Genomic DNA, 18,966 nt, shown 5'->3' with positions numbered 1-18,966 from the left:
TAACAAAATAAGGCAGTATTGTCACGTTTCTCAAGTTTGATGGAGACATGCTGGGAGAGTTAAATCTTTTATGATTCCTGTGCCCTGCTTTGCTTTTTCTCCGTTTTTCTTCCCAAGGAGTTGGCTGTGGGCAGCACTTCGCACACTGATGGGGATGGAGGGACAGCCACTCTCAGCACTGCAGCACAGGCGCCAGAGCATCCTTGCGGCTTCAGGTCACCGACTTCCGATTGTTGAATCCCAACCTAACCGCTAGCAAGCTTTCTCCTTGAGCCAGGCCCTGGATGTGCAGGCAGTCATTCCATGGCCAAATAACCCCAACTGGTTTCTCCTCTTCCACCACGTCAGTTTGTCCAGTGCTGTTTTTCTGTGAGGTCTGTGGAGCAAAACCCATAATCTCTGCAGTGGGAGGTGCCCCGAGGCAGGTGCCCTCTGCTCTCCAAGGAGGCCAGCACATCCATAATTCATGCCCATCGTCACACCAGCTGCTGCTTGTCCTCCCCTGGGCCTTATGGCAATGACTTGCAAAGCACTGGGCCAGCCCCGGGGAACACGGCTGGAGCAAAACCTCCCACATGAGCTGCAGCAAAGGGGAAGCCACCACTCCCCGTCCCAGCATCCACAGACTGCCCTAAGTGGCGGCGGTAGAAGAGGGGTGTCAGGCAGATCATAGAATCATAGAATCATAGAATGGTCAGGGTTGGAAGGGACCTTCAAAGGTCATCTAGTCCAACCCCCCTGCAAGGAGCAGGGACATCCCTGACTAGGTCAGGTTGCTCAGAGCCTCATCCAGCCTGGCCTTGAACGTTTCCAAGGATGGGGCATCCACCACCTCTCTGGGCAACCTGGGACAGTGTTCTATAACTCGAATTGTAAAAATTTTTTTCCTAATTTCCAATCTAAATCTACTCCCCACTATTTTAAAACCATTACTCCTTGTCCTATTGCAACAGGCCCTACTGAAGAGTCTCTCCCCATCTTTCGTGTAGGCCCCCTTGAGGTACTGGAAGACCGCTCTCAGGTCTCCTCGGAGCCTTCTCTTCTCCAGGCTGAACAGCCCCAACTCTCTCAGCCTGTCCTCATAAGAGAGGTGCTCCAGTGCTTTTATCATCTGCGTGGCCTCCTCTGGACCTTCTCCAACTGGTTCATGTCCTTCTTATCCTGGGGGCTACAGAGCTGGATGCAGTGCTGCAGGTGGGGTCTCACCAGAGCAGAGTAGAGGGGCAGAATCCCCTCCCTCGACCTGCTGGCCACGCTCCTCTTGATGCAGCCCAGGATGTGGTTGGCCTTCTGGGCTGCAAGTGCACATTGCCTGCTCATGTTGAGCTTCTCATCCACCAGCACTCCCAAGTCCTTCTCCTCAGGGCTGCTCTCAATCCATTCTCCGCCCAGCCTGGATTTGTGCCTGGGATTGCCAGGACCCAGGCAGGACCTTGCACTTGGCCTGGTTGAACTTCATGAGGTTGGCACGGGCCCACCTCTCCAGCCTGTCAAGGTCCCTCTGGATGGCATCCCTCCCTTCCAGCGTGTTGACGGCACCACACAGCTCGGTGTCGTTGGCGAACTTGCTGAGGGTGTGCTCTATCCCACTGTCCATGTCGCCGACAAAGGTGTTGAACAGGGCCGGGCCCAACACGGACCCCTGAGGGATGCCACTCGTGACCGGTCTCCACATGGACATTGAGCCGTTGACCACCACTCTCTGAGTGCGGCCATCCAGCCAACTCCTTATCCACCGAGTGGTCCGTCCATCAAACCCATGTCTCTCTAGTTTAGAGAGAAGGATGTCGTGTGGGACAGTGTGAAAAGCTTTGCACAAGTCCAGGTAGATGATGTCTGTTGCTCGTCCCTTGTCCACCGATGCCGTAACCCCGTCATAGAAGGCCACCAAATTGGTCAGGCACGATCTGCCCTTGGTGAAGCCATGTTGGCTGTCACCAACCACCTCCTTGCTCTCCATGTGCCTTAGTATAATTTCCAGGAGAATCTGCTCCATGGCCTTACCAGGCACAGAGGTGAGGCTGACCGGTCTTCCTTTTTCCCCTTTTTAAAAACTGGGGTTATGTTCCCTCTCTTCCAGTCATCAGGGACCTCACCAGACCACCACGACTTCTCAAATATGATAGCCAGTGGGGCTGTTGCCCTCTTGTTTGCCGGCCTGGGGTAAGCGCTGTCTTGCAGGATGCATTCACCTCTGAAGAGCTGGGTGAGCCCAAGGAAGGTGTGAGAAAAAGAGTATGGAGAGATTTGGGGATGCTGGTGTAGCTGTGCGCTCGGCTCCCTCCGGGGAAGGGCAGGAAGAGCTGTGGTGCCTCCTGGCTTGAGCCTCCTCGCAGCAAGGTAAGATGTGTTTGGGTGGCCTTGCTCCAGCTGCACTGGGGAGGTGGAAGTCCTACACCGGGCACTGTGTGCTGCCTGCACCCTCGTAGTCCTGCACCCTCCATCCACTCTGCCTCTGTGCCCCGGGGCTGCCGTCAACTCTACCGTGTGGTTATGGGTGGCCAAAAATACATGACTTTTTTGTGGACCCAAGAAAACCTATTGTTAGTCAAGTTAATATTTGGACAGCTCAATCAAAGACTTTTTAAAGTCCAGTTGTGGTCCAGTTGGGCGCCTCACCAGCACTGATGAGATGCAGCCTCCTCACATGGGGAGATGGAGGTCGGCGGCAAGGAGGGGCTGAGCCTGGGTGAGCCCCACGCCCTCTCACAGAACAGCTCCTGGTGTTCCCTCACGCAGCTGACCTGGGAGCGACGGCGAGAGCCTTGGGGCTCTTGTTCATGCCCTGCTGGGTTATAACTGGAGAGGGAGCAGATTTAGCACTTTTAACGGCACGCACGCGGGGGAGGAGGAGAGCAAAGGGGATTTTGTTTAAATTTCTTTTTCTTCCTCTGCATCTTTCTCCTTTGCTCTCATGCCCAGTGTTTTCCAAGCTCCAGCAAATGTCAGCCAGGGCAGGGGCCTGTGAGTCGCAGCCTGCAGCAAAAGGAGGCTCCGGCTCAAGCCAGCTGGGAGAGAGGTAACGCCTGATGCTGCCTGCATCCAGGAGGCTGAAAGCGCCGGTCCCCAGACAGCATCACAGAGGCCGGGAGCAGATGTCTCCCAGGGCCCCCAGGCAGCAGAGTGCGAGGTAAATATTTCTATAAAAGCTCAGCCTGGTGTTTGCCCACACCACCTAAGTGCGCCATCCATTATACATGGGGGCTGGAGCTGTGGGCAGCCGAGCAGAACGCTTTCTGACGGTGCACGCAGCAAACAGAGCTGAAGGAGGATGTGAGGAGGCGGCGTTCGTTCACGTCTGGCCCATGTCCTCTTCACCGGCTGCGACTCGGTGCCAGAGCCATGCTGAGCTCCTGTGGCAGGCAAGGGGAGAGCTGTGGACTGGTGCTGCATCCTGACGTGGGACACCTGAGAACTTGAGTGTAAAGTTAACTGGTGTGTTCCTGGGGAACAGCTGAGACACCTTTCACTTTGGTTTAAATAATTTAAAAAAACAACTTAAATGACGTATAAAGTCTCTTCTAATACGTAGGCACTTCAGAACATCTGGAATGTGCAATGCTTTGTACCCAATACCGAGTTGAGCGGCCAGCCGTGTACACAACTTTCTGTGCCCATGATTTTCACGTATGACGGGCTTCAGATATCAGTCATCTGCCTGAAGAAATATATTTGCATATCCTTTCGATAGGTCCAAAGACTTTGGAAACATGGCTGGTGAGATGGAGAATGATGGAGCACTTCAGCCATCATCCTGGAAGGAATGACCAGCTAGTGGCTAGAGCATACTTTTGAATAAAGTATGTTGTTGTTGTTATTGCATCTATTATGATTATCATCATTGTTATTATTTTCTGAACCTAGAATAATTGGATTTGGATGGGCTGAAACTTTTTCACATTGTTTGATAAATGTGTGTGCCACAGAAATAAATCCTGAATCTAACCTGAAACCGTTCTAAAGGAAAGGTTTTCACCTCCCCTGTTTAATTATTTCACGCCGAAGCTTACTTCAGCTTGCTTGATGGGTTTTAGAAAGCTAGAGTCAAAACTCATCACTCTGTTTAACCTCCAGTGAAATATTTCTTTTCAACTCAGAGCATGTTAGCGTTCACTTTATATTTTTTACCTTCTGCAAAATTTGAGGATACTTTAATTTTAGGTGGGCAGGTGGAACACCCACATGGGAGTCACCACAGGTGCCTGGGGACGAGCGGCAGTGTGTCTGAGACGGGCAAGGACCAGAGATGCTGACATCTCTCTAGCCAAAGATGGCAGGGGGACGAGGTCAGCCTCTCCTACGCTGGTCTTGCTGGGCGCCAGCGCAGCACTAGTAGGCTGGGGAGGCCAAGAAGGAGCATCCATCTTTTTCTGGCATAGATCAAGCCATCTCTAATGGTCTTGGGTCTCTGAGTGAGGGAGTGGCTCTTGCAAGCTTGTCCAAGAACAGTTTTAATCTCTGTGCTTGCTGCCTTTTCACAGGATGTTTCATGTCAGAGAAAACCTTTGGCCTGAGCGTGAATGAGCATTAAGGTAAAAAAATCCCAGGCCAAGCTGACAAAGGCCTGGCCACACAAGGGAAGGGGAACTGCAGCTCTTGAGGGAGGAGAAAATCTATTTGCACATTGGCCTCTGCAAAATCAACAGTGGGAACTAAAGAACACAGAACCCAAGGGTCAAGGATCTAGCAAACAAGCAATGCAACATCTGCACACAAAGTTGAGGAACTCGGAGATGGGTTGAGCTCTCCATCAGCCCTAGGGACAGAAGTGACGCTGAACCTGTCATCCCTGCTGCTGGTGACGCCAGCACAGTGCACAGTGTCTTTGGAAGGTCCTTTCTTTTGCTCAGATCTTGTTGCCTTCCTGTGGTGTTGGTGGGTAGAGTTGTTTGAGCTAATTTGTGGAACATAATAGACACGTTGGGCTGGGCTCTTCTGAGGTGGTCTCTGAGTTACCAGTCTCCACTTGGACATGGAGCCGTTGACCACCACTCTCTGAGTGCGGCCATCCAGCCAACTCCTTATCCACCGAGTGGTCCGTCCATCAAACCCATGTCTCTCCAGTTTAGAGAGAAGGATGTCGTGCGGGACAGTGTCAAATGCCTCGCACAAGGCCAGGTAGATGATACCCGTTGTCTTCTTTGTTTTCAGGATGAAAAAGCAAAACTCAGCTGGTTTTGGGGGGAGAAAAGGGAGGATGGAAAGAACTTGTTTTAAAGCAAGCTTTGCCTTCCAAGCCAAGTTGTTTAAGGCTCTTACATCCCTTGAAATACATTAAGTGTGGCTCCAGGGGCCATTGTGGAGACCAAGGCCTGTAAAAAATGCAGATTTCAAGGAAAGCCTTATACACTGTGACAATTTAAAGTACCCCTGAAGGGCGTTCACTCAGGCAGAAGGAGACTTTATTTGAAGCGTATTATGAATGAGACAGGAGAACAATTTGTTTGCTGGAGATAGCAGTGGATCAATTAAGCACAGCAGAGGGCACAGAGCAAGTCAATTTATGAAAGGGCAAAACACGGAGGAGGTGGCTACATTCTGTCTGGATTCCAGGGTGTCCTTCTGCTCCCCACTGAGATGGGGTTGAGGAGCTGGACTTCAGGATCCCGAGCGTCTGTGGCTTGTGGCATCCCTGCATGCATGTGGAGACTTGCCTGCCCTCAGGTAGGGGCTCACCATTGCACTGTGAGGCCACCAAGCAACTCTTCCAGGGGCACTGGGGCATCCCCTTGGCTCTGTTCTTCCTCCTCGTTCTCCTGATCATTGGGATAAGGGGACACTTCTCAGTGTGTTTTGGCAGTTGCTGTGCTGTGGGTCAGCTGCTCTTGTCCAGAACCCCCTCACCAGGTGGTAGCAGCTCACTTGGGGCATTCCAAGTATTTACATCTGCATCTCCTGGTAAGCTCCTGTGTCCTAGCCTCTCTTCCCCACCCTTCCTTCTCCTGCAAATGTTTTAGGAATCCCTCAGCCTCACTGAGCAGGAAGGCACCACTGTCACGGCCGTCGAGGGCAGGGCAGACTCTGAGTCCTGCAATGCAGAGGCTTGTGCGGCCGTGCTGGATGTGCCTCTGGAAAGTGACACCTCCTGTTTGGAGCATGTAAGTGGCCTTTGGCCGGGGCTCGAGCTCCCCAGGGCTTGTGTGCCCCCTGACGCCGGGTCCCCTGGGCACCCAACAGCCTTTTAGGCCGGCACAGTGCGGCGGGAAGGGAAGCACATCCCGGGGGCAGCTGGGGAAATGGCTGGCTCTGGCAGCACTCCATCTCTCAGCCGTGTCTCCTCCAGGTGCCCGGGACTGTGAGGCGCATCTACCGGCGGCTCACGTCCAGCACGGATGTGTCTGCCGAGGAGCAGTGGGACAACACCCTTCAGGAGCTGACCCACGCGCACCCCCTGGATGTGGTGGTGACCCTCTGTAATGGTCCACTCAGGACTTGTGATGGTTCTTTTACTGCAAAATTAAGGGGAACACACCAAAGGGGTAAGCTTCAACAAAAGAGTACAAACTTTATTATTTTGCCCGTAAAGCAGCATGAGATTGGTAAAAGGGAAGGGAGAGGAAAGATAAGAAAGATAGGAAAGAGGATTATAGCTACTACCACAGGTCCAAGGCATCCCTATGGTCCCAGACCCAGGCAGTGTCCCACCCGTCTTCACAATCGATGTCGATCCTTGGGTGGGGATAATTCTGTCTTGGAGGTCTTGTGGTTAGGGGTTGACCTTTTATGCTAAGTAACAAACCTTGCTCCTCCTTTGCTTTGGGGATCTCCACCTTTCTCTGAGCTCCTTATCCTGAGCAAAGTTCTGACACAGCCGTTGCACTCCATCTTCCTTGAGAGCAGCTATGCTATTACTGTAGCAGCTCGGATCCTTCCCTGAAAACGGAGAACGGATGGTTCTAACCCTAACCCTAACCCTAACCCTAACCCTAACGCTAATGTTCGCTAACCCTAACCCTAACCTAATCCTAACTCTAACCCCTAACCCTACCCCTAACATTAAAATTAACCCTGAAACTATACCCTATATATAAATCTAATTCTAATCCTGCCACTAACCCTAAATCTAAGGAAGCAGCAGTGTTTGTGGGCCTGTAGATGCGCTGGCAAGTGATGATGAGGATGAGGAAGACGTTTCCCTGCTGGCAATTTTCAAGTGGGAGCAATGGTCTGACACTCACTGTTTTGAGGCCTTTTTTTCTGATCGCCTATACATTAACCATGACCCTAAACCAAATATAAAAACCTAAACTTAACCCTCACACAAACCGAAATCTTAACCCCCTAACCCGAACCCTAATTTTCACTAAAACTAACCCTAACCCTTACACTAAAACTGACACTAACCTTAACACTAACCCTAGCCCTAAATTTAAATCCTAACACTAATCCTAGCTATAACATTAACCCTAACCTTAACAATTAAATCTAACACTAAACCCTAACACCCAAATCTAACTCTAATAATAAGTCTAAGCATAAATAGTAACCCTAACCCTAATGCTCACTGAGCCTAACCCTAACCCTAACCCCTAACCATAACTTTAATCCTAATGTCATCTAACTCTAACACGAAATCTAACCCTAAACCTAACACTAACGCTAACACTAATATCAACCCCCACTCCTAATCCTAACATTAAAATTAACCCTAGAACTCTACCCTGTATCTTAATCTAATCCTGCCCCCTAACTCTAACCCTAATTCTAATGCTCACTAACCCTAAAACTAACCCAAACCCTAAACCTAAGCCTAACTTTAACCCTAACACTAACATTAAAATTAACCCTAAAACTATACCCTATATCTAAATCTAATCCTAAACCTAACGCTAAACCTAAGGGCGGACCCCCAGTGTTTGTGGGGCTGTAGATGCGCTGGCAAGTGACAATGAGGATGAGCAAGAGCTTTTGCTGCTGGCACCTTTCGAGTGAGAGCAATGGTTTGACATTCACTGTTTTTAGGACTTTTTTTTTCTGATGACCTATGCATAAAACATGAGCATAAATCAAATACAAAAATCAAAACTTAACCCTACCTCTAACCCAAATTTTAAATCTTAAACATAACCATAAACCCTAACCCTAATGGTCGCTAAAACTCACCCTAACCCTTACCCTAACACTAACACTACCCCTAAAGCCTAACCCTAACCCTAACCCTAATGCTATGTTTATACCCTAACTGTAGGTGGTTACCTAGCTGTAACTCTAAACTTAATCCTATTCATAAATCCTAAATCTAATCCTAACTGCTAAACCTAACCCTAACCCTAATCCTAAGCCTAACCATAAATCCTAACACCAAACTAACCTTAACACTAATGTTCACTAACCCTAACCCAAACAGGAGTTTCTGTGTGAAATCAGTTTACCCTCGCTTCGCTTAATATTATTCCCCATCAGCAAAAATGGATATCTTCGGAGCAGACAAAAACGTCTTGTATTAAACAGAGCTATGGAGATCATGAGTCTCCAGGCGACAGGTCGTGCCAGGCGCGGAGCCCGCTGGCCGAGTGTATTTCTGCGGCCGGCTGTGACGGGGGAAACGCTGCCGGCGTCACCCCTGAGCTCTGTGGTCTGGCTGCAGGCGAAAGCGGTCGCCTGGAATTAGCCCAAAGGATGGCACTGAGCACGGCTTGTCATTTCTAGCAATGAGACTTGAAACGACCGGCAGAGGTTTTGTTTATGAAACCAGAGATCCCCTCGCCTTTGGGATTATCTCCTGGCAGAAGTGCTAGAAGTGCCTGACTTTGGCATTCCCTTTGGAAAAACTGCTGCAGATACCATGAAAAATAATGAATATGGATTTAACATTTTCACCCACGCCTTCATGAGCGTGTTCTACTTTTCCCCTTAGCAAGGGAGAAATATTTTCTGTGTCGTAGGGAAGCACTCACGGTGTCCTAGGAAATGTCAGCTAGTTTAGCAGTCTCACGTGATCCCTGTGGAGAAAGGATGGCCTCTCTCCCTGTCTCCCATGTCCTTTGTGCTCACTCTCAAAAGGAGTTGTAGTGCCGCACTGAATATGAAAGAGTAATTTTAAAAGAATGATTCCCTGCATGTAAGATGAAGGACTAGATGACTTAGTAAGTGCTTTCTATTTGTCTTCCAGGAGGCAAAAAATATAAAGACATCTTCCACTGTTTCTTCTTTAAAAAGACACCAAAATTCCTGATTGTCAATGTTGAACATATTTATTTAATGTATTTTACTGTTTTTCTCTGGATCTTATATATATGAGAATATCTAGACGTACACTACTTGTTTGTCTCTAGTAGTGAACACAGGTGAATTGTTTTCTAAAAATTAATTTAACTTTCTCTTTACTAGTTTTCTTTTGTTTTCCAATTTGATTTCATGTAGTGCAAAGACAGAAGAATAACAGAAATGAAAACAAGTCATGTGGTGCTGCAGTCTTTCCCTGCTCTTTAGCAATACACTCCTATCGTGAAGGTTTAGGGAAAATGTGAAATTGCGTTTGATCCAAATCTCTTGTGTAAGCTGTTCATATTCCCCGTGCTCTGTGAATTCACCGCTCACGCTGCAAGATCCAATGTTATACACAGAAGGGTTCCGCTTCCTGCAGCCAGTATTGAGCTCATCGTGTCTTTTTAAACGAGTCTGGGAAAAATCCCCAGTTACGCATATGCCCGCCTTTCTGATCCATGCTCCAGAGGCTCAGACTGGCTCCGTATATTCCTTGAGGAGTGACTTCTCTCGCTCTCTCTCTCCCTCTTCCTCCTGAAACACCTGTGCATTATTTCTATTTGTCAGCTGGCAAAAGAAAGCTGAAATACCTCTACGACACTTCTTCATGGACGCGCAGTTTGTATCATCCAGCTGTAAAAAGTACAACGTGTCATCTGCTTTCCACTGTGGACCAAGGACTGGATTTTCAAAACTATGCAGGTGTCTAGATCACACCGTCATCAACGATTTTGGGGGTTACAAATAACTGTCCGCAGCCTCTTCAGTTTATACTTGATCACTATTTAGATTTCTACGGAAATTGCTGTGTAAATATTGCAGGATTTTAACTGCTTCACGTTCAAGAAGAACATACAGAGCAAGAGATGCAGAAAGGGAGAAAGAACTTATCTGGCAAGAAGGGACGCTCATGAGAACTAAAACGTGTTGACGGGCGTGGAGGATAATTAGTTCGGAAATAAACTCACGTTTTTCAAAAACAAGCTCAGGTTTGTTTTGAATACGGTTAATGTGAACAAAGTTCTCACAGGCACTGAATTTTCTTGACAACAAGCTTTGTTGCACTTTCTATAACCTCACGCTCACAGGATATAGTGAATGCAAAACCTTTTTGTGAAGCTCACTACATCATGGGTGAGGACAATAACCTACAAAAAACGGCAATAAGCAGGATCTTTCCCACACAAGCTCATTGAATTCCTGTTTCGAGCCCAAACTGGGTTTAAAAATGGTATGCGACAAATAAGTGTGAATAACAATTTTTTAAAAAGATAGAAGGAAGCAGAGGGACTGTAGAGTTATGTAATGTGAGAGTTCTGACTGGATTGAGATGGGGACACGGAGAAAGAGTTGAAGGATCATGTATGAAGGCCAGAGTAAAGATGTTAGGACCACGCGTGGAAGGGAAGTGTCCTTGGAGTGGACGATGAAGCAGCAGCTTACCCCAGTGACACGGCTGCAGAGCTGATCGTTACTGGGCTCTGTTCTGTCTGGTGTGTTGGTATAAATCTGTGACAGAAGGAACAATATGTTGTCCTAAGGGATGCTAACTCTGAAATAAATATTAAACTGTCTTCTAACTTAGGTGCAGGTCATTATTCCACCAAAAAAGATTGCACCGAAGTAAATTCTCAGTGGACGGAGAAATGATCGTCATTTTACTCCCTGACTCATTCTGTGGGAAAGGCTTGTGAGTGGCACGAGTGACGATAGCACTAAGCACAGCACGGACCACTGACTGAGCCTCAGTCAACGCATTTTCTGACGGGACATCTCTAAGGCTTTAAAATTACCTAGCTAAAAGGAAAAAATAGCAAAAGCGACTAGACACAGTTTCAGCTGTATTAATCTCCTAGGTTCTTGATCTTCAGTTGGTGTACATCCATGAGTTTACGTCAGTGGAAAATCTCGGTGTATTAAACTTCTGACCCATGTCTGGTGCTTTATTTTTTTTACTCTTATTTTCTTTGATTGAATGATGACCACCGTAGATATTTTTGTTATACTAAAAATGTGAAAGAGAAAGAACTGCTTAAAGCAAGCCTCTCAAAAGTTAGCATTAGCTGTGCAATAAAACTCAAAATTGCCACATTAAAAAACACTTTCTAAGTATAATCTATTTTCCACGATTCATTAATATCTGCTGTCAGAATTTTGATTTATGCACCTTAACTTTCAGAATCAGGTATATGGCTCTGATGTTTGTATGCTGCGTATAAAACTATTTTAAAATCCTAACCTTTAGAGTCCTGATTTAGTATGTGAGTATATAAGCCTTCCTGTTAAACTCTCCGTTTAGTTTCCCGATTTATAGACGCAAGATTTCGTGCTATGTATGGATCATAATGTTAAAACTCTGATTTAATTCTGTAGTTACTATAAGAAGCGTTAGAACAATAAAATGTGCAATAGTTAAGAGGCTGAGATGAAAGTAATCAATTAGTTCTGCAGACTGCACCTCTGGTCCAGCTTTCGCTGGTGTAAATCAAAAGAACTTCACTTCAGGAACTTTCCCTGGCTTACGGCATTTATGAACCTTGCTCTGTAGTCACAACACGCAAATATAATTAGAAGCATTACATCTGGAAGGGTTTAATGAAGGGAGGTGTTATATCATAAAAGTACCTTTTCTCTTTGATCTCAGCTCTTCTTGATCTTCATTTGCCAGTCATCAAGGAAAATATACCAAGCAGAGAGATGCTGTTACAGACGCTCTCATGAACGTTCTGGTACGTTGGCACATACTTTGTTTCAGATAAACTAGATGTTTTGGTATTCATCAACTTTAACAAAAAATCATAACGCAATTCTAGGTCATAATTCACTGTTACGTTGTTTGCCCCTAAGTTCAGCTGTTATGTTGCTAATCTTTCCTCCATAATAGAATACAGTGTAACAGAATCAATTCCTTTTTGTTTTAAATAGGCAACACGAGCTAGTCAAAAAACCAGACACAAAATCATCCTTCTATACGAGAAGAGATATTAAAAGAGCTCAGGCTGAAACACTGGTAAGAATCATTTTCCCAAAAGCAACTACCTCCTTTTACAAACCCATTTCTCAGCCTGAGAGCCCAGGTAGCTAACTGTGAGATGAACAGTTGTGCGGTCCCCCAGGCTGGAAGGACTCTCCTCTCTCTAACGATAATTTGCTCAGAGACTGATGTAGAAGCAAAGTATCTTCCTTTCCCAAACAACTACGTCTTATATTAAATGGTCAAGGAAACTAAGCTACATTCCTGACCCATAAAGGGTCATATAACTTCAGCTTTCCCCTACTTTTTGTGTGTCATATGTCTGGAGTACTTTGTCTCTAAACACCGGCTTTACACAACAGAATTTCCGCATGCGTGTCATCAGTTTCTTAATACCTGAAAATATTTCTCTTTATTCAAAACAAGAAGCTGGCCATGCTCAAAAAGAAAAGAAGAGCATAATGTTTCTCTGTACACCACTGCAGAATAGTGGGGAAAACATCTTTCAATAAATTAACACTTCACAGACAAGAAAAGCCTAAGTTATCCTATCTCAGTTAACTTCCACAGTCTAACTGAAAAAAAAAACCTCACGTGGCAACAGAATGTTATTTAACTCCTGTTTTCCATTATACCATATTTTGTGCTAAGGATCTTCTCCTGATCCCATGTAAACTTCCTAGGTATTTCTACATTCCTATATTTTCTGCAGGCAATTGAATTGCTTTGCCTGTTTCTAACTCCTGGGACAGATCATCTGGCAGGGGTACCCGTAATTCTGTTTCTTGCTGCTTAAATAGATGACTCTGCTGTGGGAGCTGCAGGCCTCCTACAATGACCAAGTGCGACAGTTCCTCTCCTTCTTCCTGAGTGGAAGTGGCAGAAAATCTTTATCAACCCTTCACTAGTGTGGCTGCAGATGTACAACAGGCTCAGCTGGAAGAGTCTGACATGAAGTCTTGTCTGTTAAACTAAACTTGAAGTCCTGGCAAAAATATTTCTGAAGACAGGAAGTAGCCCCAAAATGCATGTGTTTGTCTCATGCAGTTCTAATTAGCAAGGATAACTGTAACAGACTACAGTGTGGTTGTTTGCTGTTTTTCAATGTTAAATCGTTGCTGTAAACAGCCCATCAGAGATGTGAAAGATGGTAACTTAGGGTGCACCTGTAAGTAAAAATATAGTGAAATATTGTGGCAACTTCCTTGCATTTTTCCACTAAGCATTCTTTAAATCTTCTTCTGCTTGATAGATTTGAATATGTCCTGGATCAGATTTAGAACCTGATGTAACTACAGAAACAAAAATTATTGTCATGAATTGTACAATAATAGTGCTTTGCTTAGAGGCTTGGTTAGCAGTACCTCACAACAGGCATTTCATGCAGTCTTTTCAGGCACTCTCACACATGGTTTCAGGACCATTAATTCTGCCATCATCAAAAGTCTTAATTAAATGAAGCAAAAAAAAAAAAAAACCCACCAAAACCAAAATGCAACCAAATTACAGTAAGTACACGAGTTTAAAACTGCTCTTTTGCAAGCATCAGTCAGGAACATAAATGATGACTTGAGCACAAAATATGATTTCTGGGAAACATATATCCGTGATATAGAAGCACAATATTCCAGCAGAGAGTGTAATAATCCTTCCCTGTCAATGCTTTATAGATTTAGTTGTGCATAAGCACAAGCACACATACACAAACACACACACAAATGTTATCTGAGACTTAAGATCAGATTATGGTGATTCCTTGAAGTCAGCTTAAAAAAGCTGCCAAAGTTTAGCCCCTGCTCGGGACCAAGCTACACAGTCCCTCTCTCACTCCCCCCACCCTCCAAGGGAATACAGAGAGATAATACAACAAAAAGGTTCAAGGTTTGAGATAAGGACAGGGAGAGATCCTTAAAATTACAGTTATGGGCAAAACAGACTCCACTTGGGGAAAACTATTTGTTTATTATTAAGAAAACTTAAGAAGGACAATGAGAAAGAGGACAAGACAACTTTGTTCCACCCCTCCCTCTTCCTAGGCTTAACTTTATGTTCAATTATCTCTACAGTCTTCGCTCCCCTGAGTAGCATAGGAGAGGAATAGGGAATGGGGGTTATGGTCAGTTTATCAGACACTGCTTTCCACCGCTCCTTACTCCTCGGGGAAAAAACTTTTCACACTCCTTCCCTTCCCCAGCATGGGGTCCTCCCCGGGCTGCAGGGGGATCTCTGCTCCTCCGTGGGCTCCCTGGGCTGCGGGGGGATCTCTGCTCCTCCGTGGGCTCCCTGGGCTGCAGGGGGATCTCTGCTCCTCCGTGGGCTCCCCGGGCTGCGGGGGGATCTCTGCTCCTCCGTGGGCTCCCCGGGCTGCAGGGGGATCTCTGCTCCTCCGTGGGCTCCCCGGGCTGCAGGGGGATCTCTGCTCCTCCGTGGGCTCCCCGGGCTGCAGGGGCACAGCCGGCCTCACCATGGGCTGCACCACGGGCTGCAGGGGAATCCCGGCCCACAGCCACTTTTCTCTTCCTCCTCCTTGTTCACTGCTCTTGGCGCCTGCAGCCCTTCCTCTCACCAGAAATCCTTCACAATCGGCTCAGGCAGACGCCTCTCAGCTTCTCTTCACATCTCCTCTCTTCACTTCTCCTGGCCGAGTTGGGCCCAGGCGGCCGCCGGCAGGAGGCCAGAGGGTGAGGCCTGCCAGGCCCACCAGGCTCGCGCCTCCCCCTCTGCCCCCGCTTCTGCTTCTTCACTTTCTTTTTTTGTTTTCCCCTTGTTAAATACGTTATCACAGAGGCGTTAGCACTGTCGCCAATTGGCTCGGCCTCGCTCAGCGGCGGTTCCACCCTAGACCCGGCCGGGTCCACCGCACAAAGGGGAAACTTCCAGCAGCTCCTCGCAGCAGCTGCCGCTGTAGCCCCCCCGCTACACAAAGCCAGCGCAATTACCCCACAGATATTTTCCAAAAAATAAATGCCCTTAGTCTGTCCCTTCAATGTGACAGTCACAGGGTTGACTACAGCAAAACCCTCGGCAGAACTGAGAAGGTGGGGCCGAGGGACGCAGGCGGAACGCGAGGATGCAGCGAGCACGGCCAGCTACGCCCCTCTCGCACGTGGAGCTTCGTGTCTGCGGGAGGACTCTTTGCCAGTGACGGCGGCCGTTGAACCAAGGGCCCAAGGACAGCGCACCCAGAACCTGACTGCGCGTTGCTGTGTCCCAGAGCATTAATCCAAGACGTTCAAAAGTGACACGAACGAAGCCCATTCAAACGCGGTGCCCTCACTGGAGCAATGTTATTTACAATACGTAGGGAAACATCATTGCTACCGTGAGAATAACAATTTTGTAGTGAGCGCAAAAAAAGGGTTTGTGCTGCGAGGTGGACTCGGGGGTCCCCAGGGCGGGGCACGCTGCAGTGCGTCACAGGGCCCTTTGTGACCCGCCGTGATATGGGCGCTGCCGATTGGATGGCACGTGGCAGTGTGTCACAGGGCCCTTGGCGATACAGCTGTTGGCGTCAGAGGGAGCACCCCACAGTGCCCGGAGGGCGCAGCGGGACAGGACGGGACGGAATTGGGGTGCAAGAAGCTCCTGTGCAGCCACCTTGTTCCCTGCCGACCCACGTCCGTGGTGCTTTTCCGAGGCGTCTCTCGTCCCTGGGACAGGATCCCTCGCGGCCAGGCCTCAGCGGGATGGCGGAGAGACCGCCCAGCGTGCCCAGGCTGGCCTGGATTCTGGAGGAGGAAGAGGAGGAGGAAGGTGCTGGGGCTGCCCCAGCACGGCAGCCTGATGAGATGGAGGAGGTCCAGTCGCTGCACGCAGGTGAGTGGCTGAGCTGGGACACAGGGCTCGTGGCTGCTGCCACCTTGGCCCCATCCCATCCCCCGTGGCCATTCCCACGGGAAGAGGGTATGGGGCTGTTCCCCACGGCTGGCTCCGGCCATGCTCCATCCACTGGGCACCCCCAGCCCCAACACGTGGGCAGAGAGACGGGGGTCAGCGTCCCCACCAGCCCCTGCCCCGGGACTGGCCCTGCCCGGGCAGCGCGGGGCTCGCCTCTGTTCTCCAGCCTCTCCCGCAGCCCCTCAGCTCTGCCTGTGCTCTGTCTTTGCCACATCCAGGCTGGGACTTGTCAGAAGAGGAGGAGGAGCAGGAGGACACCCGTACCCTCTCCTACTGGACAGCACAGGTACCCACAGCCATCCCCGCCTGGGCTGGGGCTGCTCTGGCTGCTCAGCCAAGCACTGCCGTCAGGGCACTTGGGGTGACATCCCTCTCTTCCCCGCCCTTCCTTCTCCTGCAAATGTTTTAGGAATCCCTCAGCCTCACTGAGCAGGAAGGCACCACTGTCACGGCCGTCAAGGGCAGGGCAGACTCTGAGTCCTGCAATGCAGAGGCTTGTGCGGCCGTGCTGGATGTGCCTCTGGAAAGTGACACCTCCTGCTTGGAGCATAAGTGGCCTTTGGCCGGGGCTCGAGCTCCCCAGGGCTTGTGTGCCCCCTGACGCCGGGTCCCCTGGGTACCCAACAGCCTTTTAGGCCGGCACAGTGCGGCGGGAAGGGAAGCACATCCCGGGGGCAGCTGGGGAAATGGCTGGCTCTGGCAGCACTCTATCTCTCAGCCGTGTCTCCTCCAGGTGCCCGGGACTGTGAGGCGCATCTACCGGCGGCTCACGTCCAGCACGGATGTGTCTGCCGAGGACCAGTGGGACAACACCCTTCAGGAGCTGACCCACGCGCACCCCCGGGATGTGGTGGTGACCCTCTTGCGCTGTGCCCCATCGTGTAACAGGTACGGGCACACCTGCCTTGAGGGCTCAGGGCTCACCAGCCTCTGTCGAGCCTGTCCCACGGGGGCTGCCAGACAGGCAGAGATTTTCGGGGCACTGCCAACCCTCCGTTTCCCAGCCCTGACATCCCAGCCCACAGCCCTCTGCCACGCTGCCTCCCTGCCCCTCAAGGCACCGGTGCTCGGCCGCCTTCCTGCCCGCAGGGTAGGCTGGCAGCCGGTGGTTGCCCAGGCCAGGGCGCTGTGGCCGAGACCCCGCTAACACAGAGCTCTGGGCCTGCAGAGCTGCTGCGACCATGTGGAGGGCGATGGTCTCCTCGGGCAGGACTGCGGAGAAGGTGCTGCTGGAGCTGCTCTGTGTGCTGGAGGACTGGCCAATGCACAGCACGTCCACCTCCGATGGGGACAGCACGGGTGTCTTTGCCCTGGCCGTGAGTTTCTGGACTGTGCCTCTCCGGGCGGCTCTCCACGCTCCCCTGCATCGCTCTGTCTCAGCGTGGGCCGGAAACCTGGCTTAGGGGCAGGCTGAGGGGGCACGAGGCCACATGCTCCCCCTGCGTCTCCCACGGCCCAGGCCAGCGCCCGAGCCTCCCCCTCCCACGCTGGGGCTCCGCCACAGGGATATTTCGGCACTGAGTGCTCTCTCTGGGTGCTTTGTTTTCTGCAGGCAACCAGGGCGCTGCGGGAGATCCTCCAACTGCCCAGGTGCCAAAGGGGATTGACGACACATTTCCCCCACCTCTTCCTGGTTCTGCTCTTCCAAATTTTCTTCATCACAGAGCAGATGCCAGAGGAGGTTGAAACCTTCTGGAGGGAATGCCGGGAGGAAGATGGCCTTCCCACACACCCTAAAAGGTGCCCCACCCCAGTCCTCCTGTTCCCCCCACGGCCCTGGAGCTGGGGCCAGGGCTCCCGGTGTGACCTGGCCTTTGCTGTGCACACAGGTTTGCAGTGCTGACTGTCAAAGCGCTGCTCTGCCGCGTTGGCTATGAGAACGTGGTGTTCGAACTCGACCAGAAGCATGTCTGGGTCACGCTCCTCAACACTGAGACCCAGCACTGCGCAGTAGGTCTGCTGGCCAGGTGAGAGCCCCCTTCTCCCCACCCTCCCGCCCGTTTCTGCCCTGCAGACGGGGCGCCCCACACAATCCCCTTGGTCGTGGGTGAGAGGGACTTGTCAGCGAGGGATGGCCCAGCAGACTGGAAAAGCCTGGGAGAGGTGGGGGCACAGGAGCAGCCACCTCCCAGAGCGCCAGAGGTCTCCTCAGAAGGGAAGACTTTGGGGCAGGAAGGGGGTTTTCCCCGTTCTTTCCCCAGAAGGAGCCTGCTGCTGTTGGGGTTGGCGAGGGGTGGTGGGGAAAGCCCAGGCCTCCGGGAGCAAACGCTGCCGGCGGCTGGAGCAGAGCGCCACGGGGGCCTTGGCCTGCCCGGCCCAGCCTGTGGGGTAACAGCTGGATGAGGGGGGACAGTCAGTCCCGGGAGAGGTTTGCACGCCGTGCTCAGGGCCAACCGTGCCTTCATCATCCCCTTGCCAGAGAGATACTCGGCGCCTCGAGTTACTTCTGTTGCTGGACAGCAAACTACCTCATGCAGCTGCTCAGCCGGAAGGAGCCACGCTGGCAGATAACCGCCATGACATTCCTTGTGGAGGTGAGCCAGATGGGGAGCGCTGCCTCGCTGAGCTGCCTCCCACCACGCTGCCCTGTGGCAGCAGCAGCTGCGGGGCAGCCCAGCCGATGGAGCTGGGGCAGAGGGGGAGCTCTGGCGAGCGATCAGAGGCTGCCGAGGGCTGGGAGGCACAGCGCAGTGGGCGAGCGACCTGCGCCATGTGCCCCAGGGGCTCTGCAGCCGCTGCTGCCTTTGGGCTGGGCTGCCTGGGACGGCGCCCGTGCCCTCTGCTCCTGGCTGGACCCAGCCCTGCGCGGTGCTGGGTGCCGGCCAGGCACCCCTCTCACTGCTCCGTGTGTTTTAGCTCCTGCCCTGCCCTAACACAAGCAGATGGAA

The sequence above is a fragment of the Chlamydotis macqueenii genome, chromosome 6, assembly GCF_036417535.1.
Source record: "Chlamydotis macqueenii isolate bChlMac1 chromosome 6, bChlMac1.mat, whole genome shotgun sequence".
NCBI lineage: Eukaryota > Metazoa > Chordata > Aves > Otidiformes > Otididae > Chlamydotis > Chlamydotis macqueenii.
This window is presented reverse-complemented; position numbering follows the sequence as displayed.